The 12500-nt window shown below is 52.3% G+C and overlaps 1 long non-coding RNA gene across 1 annotated transcript; it reads left to right on the forward strand.

Annotated features, from left to right (window-relative positions):
• The first annotated feature begins 5268 nt into the window (after nucleotides 1-5268).
• Nucleotides 5269-10532, forward strand: LOC141980422 (uncharacterized). The gene is made up of 3 exons (XR_012637553.1): nucleotides 5269-5514; nucleotides 9874-10015; nucleotides 10365-10532. It is a non-coding gene; the product is annotated as an uncharacterized LOC141980422 (long non-coding RNA).
• The last annotated feature ends 1968 nt before the right edge of the window (nucleotides 10533-12500 follow it).

The following is a 12500-nucleotide window of genomic DNA, read 5'->3' on the forward strand; positions in this document are numbered from 1 at the left end:
CAGGCATCTCTGGCTAGGGGAGCTGGTCGTGTAGGGCCTGAGGAGAGAGTCGACACAGCCAGATAATCCTGCTGTCATGATGCCAATGCCTGAGAGGATTTCATCGCAGTCTCAGGCTCCAGTGCTCTGCTATATTTTCCCAGCCCTGTGCAGGGGGTTGTTTCCAGTTTCAGAAATGGGGCAATGTTCACACACTCCCAATGGGTCTTTGCATAAATCAGGCCCTAAGCCAGAGGCAGGCAAATTTTGGTCTGATGCCGGATCGGGTTTCAGAAATTGTACGGGACAGTTAGGGGAGGCTGTGCCTCCTCAAACAGCAAGGCATGGCCCCGCCCCCGCCCCATCCGACCCCCGCTTCTCACCCCCTGACGGCCGCCCCGGGCCTCCGGCCCAATCCAACCCCTCTGTTCCCTGAGGGGCCCCAGATCCCCCCCCGCCCCTAACAGCCCCCCATCACCCCATCCAACGCCCCTTCTCCTTCCTGCCTGCCCCCCAGGATCCCTGCCCCCTCCAAACACCCCTTCTCCCTGTCCTCTGACCGCCCCTGGAACTCCCACCCCCGACTGTCCCCGACCGCCCCATCCACCCCCTGCTCTGCTTCCTGACTGTCCCCTGGACCCCCTGTCCCATCCAACCACCGCTTCTCCCTGACCGCCCCGGGACCTCCTGCCCCCAATTCAACCCGGTGTTCCCCGCCCTCTGACCGCCCCGACCCCATCCGACCCCCCAGCCCCTGACCCCCCCCGAACTCCCCTGCCCTCTACCCCACCCCTCCCCCGCTCCCTGCTCCCTGACCGTGCCGCACAGAGCCCCGGGGCCGGCCGGGCTCGTAGCCCCGCTGCCCGGAGCATGGGCTGGCGGCGCCGGGAGCGGAGGCTGCAGGGGGGGAACAGCAGGGGCGGGGCCAGGGGCTCTCCAGAGCTCAGGGCCGGGCGGAACGGCTCAGAGCCCCCGGCCCCCCTTCTGCCCCCTGCCACCCCACCCACCCCCTTCAGACACCCACCCCCGCTGGTGCACTAGAGTTTCCCCAAGACCGACCAACAGCTGTGAATGGTGTGCAGGAGAAGGTGTTGGTATTTGGTTGTGTATTGGTATTGTGTGTATGTGTCGAGGCTTGTGGGGGCTTTGTGCTGGGGGAGAAGCTGAGCCCTAATTCAGGGCCGGGGCTTCTCTGACTTGGGGTCCTAGAAAGGGAGCCAGCCAGTCAGGCCGTGGCACAGGAGCTAGCAAACAGAGGAGTCTGGGGGGGAGTTTGTCTTGTGGTGCTTGTTGGGGGTTTGTTGTTGCTATGGGGGGTGGGGTTTGGGTGTTTCCCAGATGAACAGGATTTAGGTGGAAAGGCGATGACAGACACAGAGGCAGCAGTGGGAGTGACTCATGTCGTGGAAGACACAATGCAGATGACTGGCTGTGGAAGCTGCCGTACGTCCATGATCCTGGAGGGGGACCTGGTAAGAGTTTTGTCTGCATGAAATGCCGTCTGCTCGAGCTGATGGAGGAGAAGATCTGAGGTTTGGAGATGCAGGTGGAAAGTCTGGTTGAGTTTAGAAAGGGGTTTGAGCAGCTGATGGAGCAAAGACATGAGGTATCTGAAGGGAAAAGCTCAGACTTGCAGATGGAAGCAGGACTGAGGAATTCTGAGGAGAGACAGCTGGGTGAGGAAAGTGGTCAGTGGAAGCATGTGACTAGAAGAACCAGGCAGAGGAAAAGACGGGCTAGTGAAGGAGAAATAGAGCTCAGGAATCGGTTCTGAGAGTTGGAAAATGAAGAAGGGGCTCAGCAGGTAGTCACTGAAGGTGGAGGGGCAAGAAAGAAGAGAAGAGCTGCTAGTCCTATTGGAAACGGGGAAGAGTCAATGGAGACTACACCAAATATGAGCCCCAGGAGGATACAGGATGGGTTGAAGAGGATTACAAGGGACAATAGGAATGGAAAGAACTTGCAGCCAGAGGGAAGAGGGGATAGACTGGAGAATAGCATCGTCATCGTGGAAAGGCAGGGCTACGTTATCGGGGACTCTTTACTGAGAAGACTAGACAGGCCTGTAACCAGAGCTGATCCAGAGAATAGGAGGGTGTGCTGTCTTCCAAGTGCTAAGATATGGGATATAGATGTGAGGTTGAAAAGGATCCTAAAGGGAGCGGGAAAGAATCCCCTATTTATCCTTCATGTGGGAACAAATGATACGGCTAGATTCTCGCTGGAAAGGATTAAGGGAGACTGTGCTAGGCTGGGGAAGACGCTTAAGGAAATCGAGGCTCAGGTGATCTGTAGTGGGATTTTGCTGTTCCTGGAGAAGGGCAACAAAGGCGTGACAAGATGGCTCAGGCAATGGTGCTAGAAGGAGGGCTTTGGGATGTCTGGCCACTGGGAGGCATTCCTGGACAGAGGACAGTTCTCTCGGGATGGACTTCATCTGAGTAGGGAAGGAAATAGACTTCTAGGATAGAGGCTGGCACAACTGATTAAGAGAGCTTTGAACTAGGAATCTGGGGGAGATGGTTGGTTGGGGGATGTCCAGGTAATGTCCACGCCGGATTTTAGCCTTGAGAGGGAAGAAAACAAAGTAAGAAAGGATACAGCCGTGGGTAGGAGAATGGCTATAAGGAGGAAGGGCAGTGTGGACACCAGTCTAATATTTTCTACTGGCTGCAGAATGACCGTGCCTCATTGGGTAAAGAACGTGAGCGAGGCCAAACAGCAAAAATGAAGATGTTTGTACACTAATGCGAGGAGCCTAGGTAACAAAATGGAGGAACTAGAGCGACTGGTGCAGGAAGTGAAACCAGATATTCTAGGGATAACAGAAACAGGGTGGAATAGTCGTCATGACTGGACTAGGGGTATTGAAGGGTATGTGCTGTTTAGGAAAGACCGAAATAAAGGTAAAGGTGGTGGAGTAGCATTGTCTATCAATGAGGAGGTAGACTGTAAAGAAATCAGCGATGGAATGGATAAGACAGAGTCCGTCTGGGCAAAAATGACATTGGGGAAGAAAACTACTCGAGCCTCCCCTGGGATAGTGCTTGGAGTGTGCTAGAGACCGCCGGGATCTAATGTGGATATGGATCGAGCCCTCTTTAATGTTTTTAATGAAGTAAATACTCATGGAAACTGTGTTATCATGGGAGACGTTAACCTCCCAGATCTAGACTGGAGGACGAGTGCTAGTAATAATAATCGGGCTCAGATGTTCCTAGATGCTGTTAGATGGATTCCTTCATCAAGTAGTTGCTGAACCGACAAGAGGGGGTGCCATTCTAGATTTGGTTTTGGTGAGAAGTGAGGACCTCCTAGAAGAAATGGTTGGAGGGGACAATCTTGGTTCGAGTGATCATGAGCTAATTCAGTTCCAACTGAACGGAAGGATCAACAAAAAATAAATCTGCAACTAGGGTTTTTCATTTCAAAAGGACTGACTTTGAAAAATGAAGGAAATGAGTTAGGCAAGTGGATTGGACTGAAGAACTTTAGGGATCTAAAGGCAGAGGAGGCCTGCGATTACTTAAAATCAAAGCTGCAGAAGCTATCAGAAGCCTGCATCCCAAGAAAGGGGGAAAAATTCATAGGCAGGAGTTGTAGACCAAGCTGGATGAGCAAGCATCTCGGAGAGGTGATTAAGAAAAAGGAGAAAGCATACAGGGAGTGGAAGATGGGAGGGATCAGCAAGGAAAGCTACCTTCTTGAGGTCAGAATATGAAGGGATAAAGTGAGAAGGACCTTGCAAAGAGAATTAAAACCAATTGTAAAAGGTTCTATAGCCATGTCAAGAAGAAGAAAACCAAGAAAAAAGAAGTGGGACCGCTAAGCACTGAGGATGGAGTGGAGGTCAAGGATAATCTAGGCATGGCCCAACATCGAAACAAATACTTTGCCTCAGTCTTTAATAAGGCTAATGAGGATCTTAGGGATAATGGTAGCATGACAAATGGGAAGGAGGAGATGGAGGTAGATATTACCATATCTGAGGTAGAAGCGAAACTCGAACAGCTTAATGGGACTGAATCAGGGGGCCCAGATAATCTTCATCCAAGAATATTAAAGGAACCGGCACATGAAATTGCAAGCCCATTAGCAAGAATTTGTAATGAATCTGTCAACTCAGGGGTTGTACTGTTTGATTGGAGAATTGCGAACATAGTTGCTATTTTTAACAAAGGGGGGCGGAAAAGTGATCCGGGTAACCACAGGCCTGTTAGTTCGACATCTGTAGTATGCAAGGTCTTGGAAAAAATTTTGAAGGAAAAGTAGTTAAGGACATTGAGGTCAATGGTAAATGGGACAAAATACAAGATGGTTTTACAAAAGGTAGATCATGCCAAACCAACCTGATCTCCTTCTTTGAGAAAGTAACAGATTTTTTAGACAAAGGAAACGCAGTGGATCTAATTGACCAAGATTTCAGGAAGGCGTTTGATATGGTGCCACATGGGGAATTATTAGTTAAACTGGCAAAGATGGGGATCAATATGAAAATTGAAAGATGGATAGGGAAATGGTTAACAGGGAGATTATAGCGGGTCCTGCTGAAAGGTGAACTGTCAGGCTGGAGGGAGCTTTCCAGTGGAGTACCTCAGGGATCAATCTTTGGGACCAATCTTATTTCATCTCCCTCCCTCAGCTCAGTGATGGCCTGAATTGCCCCTTCTCCCGGCAGAGCCAGAGGATTGGAAGCAGCAACATCAAACCCCTGTGTGGCTCGCAGGAATGAACACAAACACGCCCTTGTAGCTGAACAGATGGCTAGTTTCACCCCTGGGATACTACAAGGCTAAAGAGAAAGGTGGTGGCCCCACATCTAAGGAATGAAACACAACACAGTCATCATCGTTCTGCCCGTCCTTGCCCCTTTATACTTCTACTGTCTCGCTCCCACCACCGTCGCCCTCTGTGGGTTCAGTGAGAGTGCCACCCTCAGTGCTTCCTACACACACAGACTCACACACACATCTTGCAAGGAAAACCTCACCACGGAGTCACATGCACCTGTTGCTTCCCTGCACCCCTGCTCTCCAGAATCCAATCCCAAGGAAAGCTTGTCGGGCCCAGAGCTGGCAGGGCGTCCGGTGCTGGAGTATTGAAGCTACTGTGATGGCACTCAGAGGAAAGATGCTGAGAGAGTGCAAGTTAAGAATTGGCCCGTCAGGTTTCCAGTCCCCTCACGGGTCATTCCCTCACTCGAGCAAAGGGGCACATCTCAATTCTCAGCTGGCTCAGTCGAGCTGCATCGTTCTTGTTTCCACTCAGTCAGGTTTGAGGCCTCTTTCGCATCCTGTCTTTGAGAAGACAGCCAGAAACTACTCTCTGAAATAGCAAATGCAGGAGGACGTGTTATCGCTCCTGCCCCAACACAGACAGACAAAGAGAGAAATGTTCTCGCTTTGAGGGTGGGACTCCCTGCCCTTGGCCAAAGACGAGCACCTCTCCTTGACCTTGGTCGCTCCTTCAGCTTTTCTTTCAACAGGGAGCCCGAGAGCTCAGGTGCTGGAGCGCTGCGTTTGTCAGTGAAGCTCGGTGAGCTCCAATGTCACTCGGCTCTTCTACCAGCAAGGCAAAACACAGGAAGGATTTCCTCCTTTGACAATACTGGGGTTGTCTGAGGGTCTGTCCACACTGCACACTGACCCTGTCTCTTTGTGGCCTGGGCTTGCTCACTTGTGTTGCCAAGCCGGTGTTTGAGCATCCGGAATGCAGGGGAAACTCAAGCCTCACACTGTGTCTATCTGTCAAGGTTCCTTCCCCACTCTGAACGCTAGGGTACAGATGTGGGGACCTGCATGAAAACCTCCTAAGCTTACTTTTACCAGCTTAGGTTAAAACTTCCCCAAGGTACAAACTATTTTACCTTTTGCCCTTGGACTTGCGCTGCTACCACCAAAAGTCTAACCAGGTTAGACCCCCAAAAATCCCCACCAAAACATTGCACCCCCCTTCCTGGGGAAGGTTTGGTAAAAATCCTCACCAATTTGCATAGGTGACCACAGACCCAGACCCTTGGATCATAAGAACAACAAAAAAGCATTCAGTTTCTTAAAAGAAGAATTTCAATAGTAGAAAAAGTAAAAAGAATCACTTCTGTAAACTCAGGATGGTGAATACCTTACAGGTTAATTAGATTCAAAACATCGAGAATCCCTCTAGGCAAAGCCTTAAGTTACTAAAAGACACAAAAACAGGAATATCCATTCCATTCAGCACAGCTTATTTTCTCACCCATTTAAAGGAATCAGAATCTAACGCATATCTAGCTTGATTACTTACTAAGTTCTAAGATGCCATTCCTGTTCTGTCCCCCGCAAAAGCATCACACAGACAGATCCCGACCCTTTGTTTCTCCCTCCCCCCAGCTTTTGAAAGTATCTTGTCTCCTCATTGGTCATTTTGGTCACGTGCCAGCGAGCTTATCCTAGCTTCTTAACCCTTTACAGGTGAGAGGGTTTTTCCTCTGGCCAGGAGGGATTTCAAGGTGGTTAGCCTTCCCTTTCTATTTATGACTCTATCCTACCGCAGTAAGTCGTCCTAAGTTACGCTGCTCCCGCTGCGTGAATAACAGAGCTGGATTTGACGTCGCTTCGGTCGGCTTACTGCTGTGTCTACACTGGGCTGGGTCGACGGGAGACGCTCTTCGGTCGACTTCCCTTCCTCCTGCCGTTCCCGGCACAGTCCCAACGGCGACCGGAGAGCGCTCTGCTGTCAATTTCGTGGGTCTTCACTCGACCCCCACGACATCAACCCCCAGTGGATCCACCGCAGCAAACAGAGCCTCCCGACCGTGCTGCCCCATCCACATGGCACGACTTAGACCCGAGTGGGAAATTCAGCTCATGTGGGGTGTGTCACCCTCATCCGCTGAAGATGCTCCCCGAGTCTCCAGGGATTCCTGCCCTAACTGCTCTCCAGCCGGTTTGTGTCCATACGCTCCCCGCGGGGAGGCTGTGAGTGGCCTGGTTACAAGCGCTGGTTGCTCAGGCCTGGCAGGGAAGGGAAGCTCCGGGCAGCACTGACAGTCTGGAGATCCCTCCGGGGAAGCACAGGCGGTGGGTGGAACAGGCAGGGAGGCGAAGCTGCGGGGTCCTGCGGACGCCCTGAAACCAGCTCACAGACCCCCCGGGGGTCACGCTGCCCTACACGCTGTTGCAGTAATGTTTGTACAAGGTGTGACGCTGAAAGAGCAGCTTGTGTCAGCGTGTGTTCAGGCCAACGGATGTGTGTGTTAGTAGAGATCAAAGCGACTGTTCAATGTGCAACTGTATTGGGTGTTTAAACCTCCTGAAAACTCGTGGAATGTTGTTTGCACTGTTTTCACGTCTCTGTGTCCTGTTACGCTGGAATAGCAAAGAGTTGCCTTGTGTAGACCCCTGTCACTAAATAACCCCTCAAAGGAGAATGAAGGTGTGTGGGATGCAAATGGAGAAAAGGTTCATTTCCAAAGAAGGGGTGGTAAGAAGCAGGATTCCTGGGCGGGGGGCAGGAGGGTGTGGTTTGCACTGTTGTTGCCCAGGGTGGGAATGGGGAACTGGGCTCTGGCTTAAAGCGGTGTCAGGCTTCGAGGGGCTGGGTTCAGAGCTGGAGGTTGGGGTTGGGGTGAGGGTTGGGCTCCAGTTTTGGTTCAGGGGTTTCGAGTTGGGGGGCAGGTTATGGGGTCAGGGTTCCAGTAGGGTTCCGGGTAGGGGGTGGGGTTTAGATTTGGGGGGAGGGTTTGGCCAGCAGCAGCATAGAAGTGTGGGTGGCAATGGGGTGCCAGCCAATAGTGGTAAGTCGGGGGTCTTTTAGGTGGTGTTAGTGTCCGTAGCACCCTAGGGAAGCGGGAGGGTCATGTTTACGACAGGGGGCTAAAGTGTTGGGGAAGGGGGTGGCAAGTTGAGCCATCCCACTTCGCACTTCCCACACGGACACGCACAATACGTCGAAGGTGCGGACGCACACACGTCACACACACGATGACACAAAACGGCAGACAACACGACACACAGAAATACACACATACAAACACACACACAAGACGACACAGAAAGCATCACACACAAAACATTACACACACGACCCACAACATGTCACACACACACACTCAACACAACACGACCCACAACACGTCACACTCACACACACACTCAACACGACCCACAACACGTCTCACACTCAACATGACCCACAACACGTCTCACAACACGTCTCACACACACTCAACGACACACAGCACGTTGCACGTACGTTGTACGCACACAACGTCGCACACACAGTTTGTCGCATGTCGCACGTATCACGTCACGCACATGTCGCACTGCGCACATGCACAACACGTCGCACGCATGCACACACTACATGTCACAGACATGACGCACACAACACGACACATGACACAAAATGGCACACGACACAAAATGGCACATGACATTGAGACACATATGACACTGAGACACACACACACGACACTGACACGTTGCACGTGGAACACACAGCCCGTCGCACACACAGCCCGTCGCATGTCACGCACAACACGGTGCACTTGACGTCACACGCACAACACGTAGCACACAGCACGTCGAGCGTTGCTCGTGCATCGCACGTCGCAGGTTGTAGACCGCACGTTGCATGTTATACACAAAATACATCGCACACAGCCTGTTGCACGTTGTAGACAGCACCTCACATGTCACACACACAACACATTGCGTGTCGCAGGCACGTTGCGCATCGCGCGTCGCACGTAAACAGCACGTCAGGCGTACACTGCACGTTGCACGCGCACAACACAACACACAACCCGTCACACACCAAAAAACACTCAAGACAACACACACACGACACCACATGACACACAACATCTCACACACACAAACACGTCTCTCACACATGCCCACACACACACACACAACACACGCCCACACACACACACACACGACACATGATGTCGCACACATGCGGACACACACATGTGTCTCACACGCCGACACACACACACTCCGACACACATCTCTCACACGCTGACACACACATACACGCCGACACACGACGTCTCTCACACATGACACCAACCCACACGACACATGACGACTGACACACACACACGACACACAACGTCTCACACACACACACGACACTGACACACACGACACTGACACGCACCACACATGACGACTGACACACACATGACATATGACGTCTCACACACACACACATACACACACACACACACGACACGCCCACGCCCACACACCAGACACGACATGACACATGCCCAGGCCCACACAACACACACACAACATACGCCCACACCCACACACACACACTCGCCGACAACCGCCGACACACGATGTCTCACACATAGAGCAGGCACACGACATCTCACACACACAGAGACGACACACACGACATCTCACACACACGATGTCTCACACACATGACACTGACACACACGACGTCTCACACACACAGAGACGACACACACACCGACACACACGAGGTCTCACACGCCCACGACACCGACACCGAGACACACGACGTCTCACATACACACACACGACGTCTCACACACCCACGACATGACATACGACACGTCACACGACACACAAGACGGCAGACGACATGACACCGAAATCACACACGACACCGACACGCGACACACACACAAGACGGCAGAGGACACGACACCGAAATCACAACCCTCGAGACGACCCCCAGCGGGTGCGAGAGCGGAGCGGGGACGGGCGGGGTGAACTCGGTCTCTGGGCGGCGCGTGGGGCCGGTGTGGACGGGAGGGAAGAGGGCGGCAGGGCCGAGGGCGAGATGTGGGAGAGGCAAACAGAGGAGCCTACGAGACGTTGTCGACTGAGATGGTAACTTACTTGTTTTTTCCCCTTGTGCTGGGTTTAGTACCAAGGAAAAAGAAGTCAAGCCTCAGAGTCTACTGCCCTCATGCGACGGAAAGTGAGTGAGAGCAGCGAGCCTGTGACCGTTGGTGATGCCAGGCAAGAGCCCTCCATCTGGGAGCCGAGCAATCGCCAGTCTCGGTGAGGTAAGTGTCTGGTTTGGTTAGGACTCTGCTCACGCCCCACCTGAGTCCGGGTAGGGAAGCCCCGTAAATTAGGGTTCAGTTTGTAAGAAAAGGTTCCTGATCAGCTGTGGTTATGAGGGAGAAAAGATCCCCATTTCAGGGGCTGCTCATTTCTCTGGCCAGGAACGGTGTCTCCTTCGCAGAAGAAGGTGGCATCTAGGAGGATGACTCCAGCTGGTGAGTTGCTTGCCTTCCTCCCATATTTTTCTCTCTTCTCTTGTGTGTTGGCCAACTTTCTCAGTCTCTCTCTCCTCTGTTCTCCTGGTGCCGTCTCCCTTTGTAGGACACGGGTAGGTGTGCATTCCCACAGGTGAGGTCTCGGGAGCCAAGGAAAAGTCGGAGCGGACGAAAATCATGCAGGGCAGTAGAAAGGCTGCTGAAAGTTCCTGAAGAGACAAAGGAAATGAGAAGGGGGAAGTCCAGACTAAGACAGGAGTCTAGTCTGTAAAGAGAAACAACGGGAAGTCTAAGCTACAGAAACTCTTCAAGATGCCAAAAGACATTTAGGATGGGAAATTACTTCTTGAATCCAGTCTCTTTAAGATCTTAGGCTTAGTATGCGTGTGTATTTGTATTTGCTAAGTAATCTGCCTTCTTCTGTTTGCTATCCCTTATAATCACTGAAAATCTACCTTTTCTAGTGAAACTATTTTTTGTTTATTATTATTATTAAACTCAGTTTGTGCAACTGGTGCTCCGTGAGGGAAATGCTTTGTGTATTACTCCAAGGGCCGCCCGGTGTCACTGTTGGTCCAGGAGGGAAATGATTTGTGCATTACCCTGAGTGGCCACCGAGTGTCACTGTTGCTCCAGGAGGGAAATGCTTTGTGCAATACCTGGATTAGCCACCCGGTGTCACTGTTGCTCCACGAGGGAAATTGTTGGTGCATTACCCTGAGTGGTGTGAAGGAAAAGTTAGCATATGTGACTCCATTTTGGTTTGGGGCCCACCATTGTCTAAAAGCAAGCACATCATGCACCAGGAGGAGTGTTTCTTAGATACTGCATTCCTATGAAAATCCTCTGCCCCCCGCCCTTGTCTCCAGCCTGTTTTATCTCCCGCACTTCTCTGCTGCTGCTGGCCAAACCCTCCCCCCAAAATCTAAACTCCACCCCCTACCCGGAACCCAACTGGAACCCTGACCCCATAACCTGCCCCCCAACTCGAAACACCTGAACCAAAACTGTAGCCCAACCCTCACCCCAACCCAAACCTCCAGCTCTGAACCTAGCCCCTCGAAGCCTGACACCGCTTTAAGCCAGAGCCCAGTTCCCCATTCCCACCCTGGGCAACAACAGTGCAAACCACACCCTCCTGCCCCCCGCCCAGGAATCCTGCTTCTTACCACCCCTTCTTTGGAAATGAATCTTTTCTCCATTTGCATCCCACACACCTTCATTCTCCTTTGAGGGGTTATTTAGTGACAGGGGTCTACACAAGGCAACTCTTTGCTATTCCAGCGTAACAGGACACAGAGAAGTGAAAACAGTGCAAACAACATTCCACGAGTTTTCAGGAGGTTTAAACACCCAATACAGTTGCACACTGAACAGTCGCTTTGATCTCTACTAACACACACATCCGTTGGCCTGAACACACTCTGACACAAGCTGCTCTTTCAGCGTCACACCTTGTACAAACATTACTGCAACAGCGTGTAGGGCAGCGTGACCCCCGGGGGTCTGTGAGCTGGTTTCAGGGTGTCCGCAGGACCCCGCAGCTTCGCCTCCCCGCCTGTTCCACCCACCGCCTGTGCTTCCCCGGAGGGATCTCCAGACTGTCAGTGCTGCCCGGAGCTTCCCTTCCTGCCAGGCCTGAGCAGCCAGCGCTTGTAACCAGGCCACTCACAGCCTCCCCGCGGGGAGCGTATGGACACAAACCGGCTGGAGAGCAGTTAGGGCAGGAATCCCTGGAGACTCGGGGAGCATCTTCAGCGGATGAGGGTGACACACCCCACAGGAGCTGAATTTCCCACTCGGGTCTAAGTCGTGCCGTGTGGATGGGGCAGCACGGTCGGGAGGCTCTGTTTGCTGCGGTGGATCCACTGGGGGTTGATGTCGTGGGGGTCGAGTGAAGACCCACGAAATTGACAGCAGAGCGCTCTCCGGTCGCCATTGGGACTGCGCCAGGAACGGCAGGAGGAAGGGAAGTCGACCAAAGAGCGTCTCCCGTCGACCCAGCCCAGTGTAGACACAGCAGTAAGTCGACCGAAGCGACGTCAAATCCAGCTCTGTTATTCACGCAGCGGGAGCAGCGTAACTTAGGACGACTTACTGCGGTAGGATAGAGTCATAAATAGAAAGGGAAGGCTAACCACCTTGAAATCCCTCCTGGCCAGAGGAAAAATCCTCTCACCTGTAAAGGGTTAAGAAGCTAGGATAACCTCGCTGGCACCTGACCAAAATGACCAATGAGGAGACAAGATACTTTCAAAAGCTGGGGGGA

The sequence above is a fragment of the Natator depressus genome, unplaced genomic scaffold (assembly GCF_965152275.1).
Source record: "Natator depressus isolate rNatDep1 unplaced genomic scaffold, rNatDep2.hap1 scaffold_35, whole genome shotgun sequence".
Taxonomy (NCBI): domain Eukaryota; kingdom Metazoa; phylum Chordata; order Testudines; family Cheloniidae; genus Natator; species Natator depressus.